This window comes from Trichechus manatus, unplaced genomic scaffold (assembly GCF_000243295.1).
Source record: "Trichechus manatus latirostris isolate Lorelei unplaced genomic scaffold, TriManLat1.0 scaffold00011, whole genome shotgun sequence".
Taxonomy (NCBI): Eukaryota; Metazoa; Chordata; class Mammalia; order Sirenia; family Trichechidae; genus Trichechus; species Trichechus manatus.
The window spans coordinates 19,123,078-19,130,914 of NW_004443947.1; the positions used below are offsets into that span (position 1 = coordinate 19,123,078).

Sequence of the window (7,837 nt, forward strand, 5' to 3'; positions counted from 1 at the left end):
CACCATCAAATTTGAATGAGAGTTTTGCAGGATATATTATTCTTGGCTGGCAATTTTTTTCTTTCAAGGTTTTATATATGTCGTCCCATTGCCTCTTGCTTGCATGGTTTCTGCCAAATAATCTGAGTTTAGTCTTATTGTTTCTTCTCTGTATGTGGCTTCTTGCTTTTCACGAGCTGGTCTCAGGATTCTTTGTTTGTCTTTGGTTTTGGCGAGTGTGATTATGATATGCGTTGGTGATTTTCTTTTGGGGTTTCTCCTATATGGGGTTTGTTGAACTTCTTGGATGGCCAGCTTTTCATCTTTCTTGATATTAGGGAAGTTTTCTGTCAGCAGTTCTTCAATGATCCTCTCTGTGTTTTCTGTTTTCTTCCCCTTTTCTGGAATTCTAATCACTTGCTAATTTTTGCTTCTGATTGTATTCCACATAACTCTCAGGGTCTCTTCATTTTTCTTTGTTCTTTTTTTTGACTTTTCCTCAAACAGAGTTGTATCCAAGTATTTGTCTTCAATTCCACTGATCCTGTCTTCCACCATTTCAAATCTGCTTCTCTGCTCTTCTATGATACTGTCCATTTCTGAAATCTTGTTGTTTATCTTTTGGATTTCTAATTGTTGTCTTTGTATAAGTTCTAGTTGTGAATTTTTTTTGGCATTTTGTTCCTGCATTATTTTTCTGAATCCTTCCAATTTTTTGTCTATATTTTCCATGAATTTGTCTATTTTTTCCTCATGTTTGTCAGCTTTTTGCCTCAGGTTTTGGAGAATTCTGAGTATTAGATATTTGACTTCCCTATCAGGTAGTTCTAGGTAGTTCTAGCATATTTTCTTCCACTGAAGAGTCATGTGGTTGTTTATTTTGGATGCCTACTAGAACCATCCTGTCCTGTTTTTGTAAATGTTTTGATATTGTCTGCTGTCTTTGGGGCATTCAGGAGTTATTTTTCTCATTTGTTGATTATAGATTTGTTTGTTTTGTCGTTTTTTTTTTTTTTAATTTGGCTATGTCTGAGCAGGTGGGCTCTGTGTTCTTTGTTGTTTGCTTGTCTGTGGGCACGATAGTTTTCACCTCCTTCTCCAATTGGCAGGGTCAGTTGCTCAGATATGGTACAGCAGGGCAGGTCTAGCTGAAAAGGAGTTGCTTGGATGGGTTGTTTGTGGCACTTACTCTGGCCATGAGGGCGGGTCGGTAATCAGCAGAGGGCAGGTTCCAGTAGGCTGTGCCTGTGCTGCTTGGTGGTTTGATGTCAAGCGCACGGTGCAGGTAGGCAGGATGCAGTGGGGGAGATTTTTATGTGTGTTGCTAAGATTGATATGGGAGAGAGGAGAGAGGATCAGGAGCCAAAAACTTACAAACAAACAAAAAAGACTGCTAGGGGAGCTTGCCTTTTTAGTAGAGAGATGAGAGACTATGAAATGGAGAAAAACAAAAAGGGGAAGAAGAAGAAAAGAATGAATAAATAAAAATTAGAAAGAAAAAAGAACAGCAAATCTCCCAGGGATCCCCCCAGTATGGCTACGAGGTCTGGGAAGGTTGTTCCCAGGTGTTGCAATACAGCTTGGGTAGAAGGCATAGAGTTATTCAGTGCCAGGTATTAAGGGAACAGGAAGAGAAGGAAATACAGAGAGGCGAGAAACTGAATAATAAAGAAATACAAAAAGGGAAAAAGAGGGAAAATAAATGAAAACAAATTAAAAAAAAAAAGAACACGAAAAGCCCCCCAAAAAACAGAAAAAGAAAAAAAAACATGAAAAAAGAAATGATCTCAGGGATCACTCTGCATGTCAGCACAAGCTGCAGGGGTAGGTCCCAAGCCATGTAGCACTGACCTGCCAGAACGTGCTCCCAACTCAAGAAACGGAAAAGAAAACAAACAAACAATTAAAAACAAACAAAAGCCCCAGGATCCCGCTAGCATGGCAGCCCAGACAGGGAAGCAGTTCCACATTCGAAAAGAGCTCCGCAGCCCCTTAGGAAGAATCAAAGATGGCACCCTGAGCCAGCTATTTGAGTGAAAGGAGTGGGAGGTGGTGAGAGGTAAGGAAGAAATCAAAAGAAGCTGAAAAAAGCAACACCAGCAGCCAGCAAATGGCACTGAGGGAGCCGGCCAGTGTGGGCGGGTGGAATCCAAGCAGCCGGTGCTTCCCTGCCAAGAGACTGTGGCTGCGGGAAGCAGAAAAAAATTGTGTATATCACAAATTCCCGGTTGTTTTGTCTCCTGATGGAAGCTCTGTGAAGCTGCTTTCTCTTACCCCCTATTTGCTGGTCTCCGATAGGAGTCCAAGATGGTGGATCCACTCTACGTTAGCTGATAGGACCTCTGCATGAATCTCTCCTCACTCTCTGTTCTCTGTCAGTTTTCTCACTCCATTTGGTGCTTGGCTGAGTTCTTTATCTCTTCATTTAATGTTTATGGTTTCAGGATTGCTATTTTCTCTGTTCTGCTTAGTTTTTCTGGTCTTTGCTGTGGAGGGATGGCGTGGTGCTTCTGCCTAGAACGCCGTTTTGCTGGAATTCCATGCAACTGATTTTGGAAATTTAAGGGATTTACTTATATATGCCTCAAACTTCATTTTGTTAGCTTCAGCCATCCAGATATTTCTGCCACTTCATTTTATCATTTAATGTATTAGGCATCTCTCCAAGCTTCAGGTCATCTATAAATGTGATGTTGATTTTTTTTAACCTTGAGAATACATAATACTTAATTTCAGGTTCAGAGATAGAAATTGTTTTTTGACTGTAGTATATTAGTCTTCTTAAAATAATCCAGAAATTGGGTGCATCATTGGTTTTCAGCATGGTTGCATTATTAGAGTCACCCCAGATTAGTAAATATTTCAAGAAAAATGTATTGAACCGTGACTATGTGCTGCACATTGCTGATAGGTTGTGGAGGTACAAGAATTAATATGATGTAGTTTCTGCATTTAAAATGATAACGGTTAAGTAGGAAAATATAGTTACATAAACGAAATGTAAGAAAGAAATACAGCAATCTTAAAGCAGGGTGTTAATGGGAACACAGGAGGCAGGCCTTTAGGTATCTTGAGTTCAGGTAAGTCTTCTTAGATAAATGAACCTGAAACTGCATGTTGAAGGAGAGGAAGAATTTTCACAGAACATATCATCCAGAATTATTGGACTCAGAACCTAAATCTTGACATCTAATTATCTTTCCCAGGCCCACCCAAAAGAGAGTGGGAAGCATTTAAATACCACTATGACATTTTTGTCATAATTTTTATCATTACTCTTTTCAAATCTTTATTATTGTTTTCTTTATCTCTTCCTTCTGAATTAGTTGCTAGAAATTTCTCAGTGTGAAATCTCCCCCAAGAAGTCCAGTTCACATTTCTTTTCTAAATTACATTCATATTTTGAAAATGCCTTTTTAAAGCTTGTAAGAATTTCAGAGGGACCCGGCAGAAGCAGCTGCTTCACACTTGATTTATCATCATTACAAGTTCATTAGTAACTTCAGCACACTGCCAATCAGAGGAAGTAGGATGTAGAGATAAAACTTCTCAATCTGTAAAACCACAACTTGAAACCTCCTTATCTCCCCTTTCTTCAAGGTTTCTTGTGATTAAAAATTATTTGAGATTGTAAATAGGTCAAAAAGTCATGTGATTAGTGACCTAAAGGTATTGAATTGGGGAAGAAATTGGGGGAGAAGTATTTTCCAAACATTACAGCATTCTCTTATGTATTAATTAATTAATTCAACAAATATTTATTGATTACCAGCTATATATCATTATCTGCTCTAGGTGGTGGGATAAAGCATTGAACAAGAAAGACAAAAGCCTTGCTGTCATGGAACCTCTGTCTTAGCTATTGAAAATGACAATACCTAAAACCAAGCCTGTTGCCCTCAAGTCGATTCTGACTCATAGAGACCCTACAGAACAGTGTAGAACTGCCCCATAGGCTTTCCAAGAACTGGCTGATGGATTCAAACTGCTGACTCATTGGCTAGCAGCCAAGCCCTTAAGCACTGTGCCACCAGGGTGGCAAGTTAAATAAGTAAATAACAAGTTCAGATGTTAATTATAAAATGATCTATGTGTAGAATGGAACAAATATTTTATTAATGGAATTTTGAAGTATAATTAATATTTTTTACACACACAGAGTATTTACCTATTCCTTCCTATCTGGGAGGAATTCTGCATTGTTTGTAGCTTTATTGAGGGCTTTTACTGCCTGAAGCTTATCAGTAGTAGACTATCCCTTGCTCCAACCCAAGAGAGCCAGGGAAAAGATATTCATTATCTAACAAATTAGCTTAACCAGTTGAATATTTCTGTCGAGAATTTTTAATCTTGATCAAATGATGTAAAGATGCTGGATACTTTTAGGAAGAGTCATACACTGTATCAGCTATAGTGCTTTTCCTTTTGAAAATAAATGGTTGTGTTTTCTGTTCCATAGTTGTCCATTCTAATTTGTAATTTTGTTTGTTTGTTTTCTTTCCAAGCCTCAAAACTCCCATTAGCTTTGTGAACTGCTTTTTCTTAGAGCTGCTAGAGTTGGTTTTTATTGCTTGCCAGTGCAATAGTGTCAATTAAGATAGACTAGACCAAGTTCTTTTACTATTTAAATGTATCTCAGTGTATGAATTCCTGATGCTCTGCTGGTTGTAATTGCCTCTTTTAGTTCTGCTGTTTCACATATTTGTTCCACCCTCCGAAGCCCAGGTATTTGATCTGAAGCACTTACTTTTGCATCTTTAAGAATTTATCACTGAGAAAGATGTTTTAGATAGAAGTGACCTTGGGCATATATTTTCATTATCCTAAAAGAATAACATTAGTTCTTCTTCCTGTAATCTGTAGTTAATAGATATTTTGTGGATTTATCTGAGAAGTAACTAAGTTATATCTACATTCTCACTAGTTTCATAACCTGCAAAAGAACTACATATATTGATAAATAAAAATACATGTAGACAATTTCTTAGTATTATTCCAGTGCTTAGAAACATTAGATTTTTTTACTATATTTCACTATAAAGATTTGTTACTGTTGAGAAAGTGGTTCGTGTTTCCTGGACATAGATCCTTTAAGTTTTCTTCCATCATGTGTAGTTAGTAAGCAATTATTCAAAATACCCCTTGTACTCCTTGCCTCTAATAAGTACCCTAGAAAAAATGAATAAATAGGAGATGCAGTCTATACCATTGAGAAATTATAATGTCTTTCAGTTATTTCAAAATAACAGCAGGTAATGTTTTGGAAATAAAGAGAAGTTTGCATATTTATATATTGATTGATTTTAAATATTATAATTAAAAGATATATGTTGCCTTCTGGGCTAACAATATTTGCATTAGAAACCACTTTTGAGCTTATAAAACAATTGCAATATCATGATATATAAGTTAGTTTGAAATAACCGCAAAGGTCATTTTCTTGCTGATATTCAAAAGAAGAAAGAAGAGGAGGGGGCCTAGTTCTAGAAAAGTAAAGCATTGGAGTTAAGCAGAAATCAATAGAGTAATTGTCCTTTTATCTAGAATGCTTACTTTTTATTTCCTGATTCCTTCTCTTCTCTTTTTTTTTTTTTTTTAAGACATATTTATTCAGCATCATGATCGGACTATTACATTTAGCAATCAACAGCATGGTTGCAAAAAAAAAAACAAAAAAAAAAACTACATTAAAACCCTCTGTTAGAATGCTCTACATATTCCACAGAATAGAAACTAATATGACCTGTTATACAATTACTTACAAATACAGTCCTTGAATTTTTTGTCCATACACATGAGTATTGTCTAATACCTATCTTCTTTGTAGCAGCTAGGCCCTGTCACCACTGTTCTTAGCTGAGTTCACAAATTTGTTGCAACCTGTAGTTTCCCTGTCTTAGTCATCTAGCGCTGCTCTAACAGGAATACCACAAGTGGATGGCTTTACAAAGATAAATTTATTCTCTCATAGTCCAGTAGGCTACAAGTCCAAATTCAGGGCATCAGCTCCAGGGGAACGCTTTCTCCATCAGCTCTGGAGGAAAGTCCATGCCATCAGTCTTCCTTTGGTCTGGGAGCTTGTCTGCGCAGGAACCTCAGGTCTAAAGGGCACGCTCTGCTCCTGGCACTGCTTTCTTGGTGGTACGAGGTTCCCCTGTCTCACTGCTCACGTCTGTCTTTTATATCTCAAGAGACTGCCTCAGGACACAATCCAGTCTTGTAGATCAGGTCCTGACTTACTAACACAACTGCCACCCATCCTCCCTCATTAACATCATAGAGGCCGGTTTACAACATACAGGAAAATCACACAGTACCAGGAATCATGGCCTAGCCAAACTGATGAACATTTTTTGGGGGACAAAATTCAAACCATGACACCCTGTCACTTCTCTGGCTCTCCTCTCCTGCTAAGCTTTGTTTCCTGGCAGTCATTAAAACTATCTGCCACTGCCATAGCTACTGCTCCTGCTTGAACCGCCATAGCCACCTTGGTTTCATGGTTTGGCAAAGTATTGACCTCTGCCACCATAAGGGCCAGAGCTTCTGCCTCCAAAGTTTCCTCCCTTTGTGGGTCAAAAATTTGAAGATTGATTGTTGTAATTGCCAAAATCATTGTAACATCTGCCATCCCCAAAACTGTTTCCATCATTACCAAATCCGTTGTAACCATCCCCACTGACTCCGTATCCACCACCACCATACCTGCCACCAAAGCCATTTATCCCACTCTAGTGTCTTCTGTGACCAAAGTTGTCATTCTCAACAAAACCACCTCCACGGACACTGCCAATGTTTCCAGAACTACTTTGACCTCTTTGGCTGGATGAAGCACTGGCCATCTCATCCTTTGACAGGGCTTTCCTTCCTTCACAGTTATGGCCATTCATAGTATGGTACTTCTGAATGACAGTCTTGTCTATAGGGTCATGGTCATCAAAACTGACAAAAGTAAAACACCTCTCTTTGCCACTGCTGTGGTTACTCATGATTTCAATCACTTCAATTTTCCTATACTGGTCAAAATAATCTCTTAGGTGATGTTCTTCACTGTGTTCTTTAATGCCACCAACAAAGATATTTTTTCATAGCTAAGTGATCACCTGGTCTATGAGTCTTCTTGTGAGACAGCTGTCTTTGGTTCCACAACTCTTCCATCCACCTTGTGTGGTCTGGCAATCATGGCTGCATCTACCTCCTCCACAGGAGAATTGAGCAACAAATCAAAGACTCTAGAGTGCTTGGTATTTGGATCTCTCATTACCACTCAGTCCGTGACCATCTCCCATTGCTCAAAACGGCTCATCAGACTCTCATCGGTTGTTTCAAAGCTCAAACCTCCATTGAAGAGTTTTTGCAGCTGTCCAGGCTCGTTAGGACTCTCTGACTCAGACATGACAGCAGTGGGAAGAAAGACTTTATTGATGCTTCCTTGGTGGTGTTCATGGGCAGAAAGCCCTTCTCTCTTCCTTTGTACCCTAAGGGGTAAAGAAAAATCACAAATTCAAGACTGATGGTTCATCTGCAGTAAAATGTGGCCTTTTCACTGGTGGTGGAGAGGCACCCTAGGCAAGAGGTACCTCATGGGAAAACGCACCAAGGCAGGAATTAAAACTGCACTTCCTGGAATAACTAGAAAGTAAGCCATACTGAAGGGGCCCTGGTGGTGCAGTGGTGAAGCACTCAGCTGCTAATGGAAATGTCAGTGGTTTGAACCCACCAACTGCTCCCAGGAGAAAGATATGACACTCTGCTCCCATAAAAATTACAACCTTGGAAACCCTATAGGTTATTCTATGAGACAGAATCTACTCCAAGGCAATGGTTTGATTTTGGTTTCGAGAGGTAAGAAGAGCTG

At 38.9% G+C, this 7,837-nt stretch overlaps 1 pseudogene; it reads right to left on the reverse strand.

Annotated features, from left to right (window-relative positions):
* Window positions 1–6,365: 6,365 nt before the first annotated feature.
* On the reverse strand, window positions 6,366–7,375 carry LOC101361579 (heterogeneous nuclear ribonucleoprotein A1-like; annotated as a pseudogene).
* Window positions 7,376–7,837: the final 462 nt, after the last annotated feature.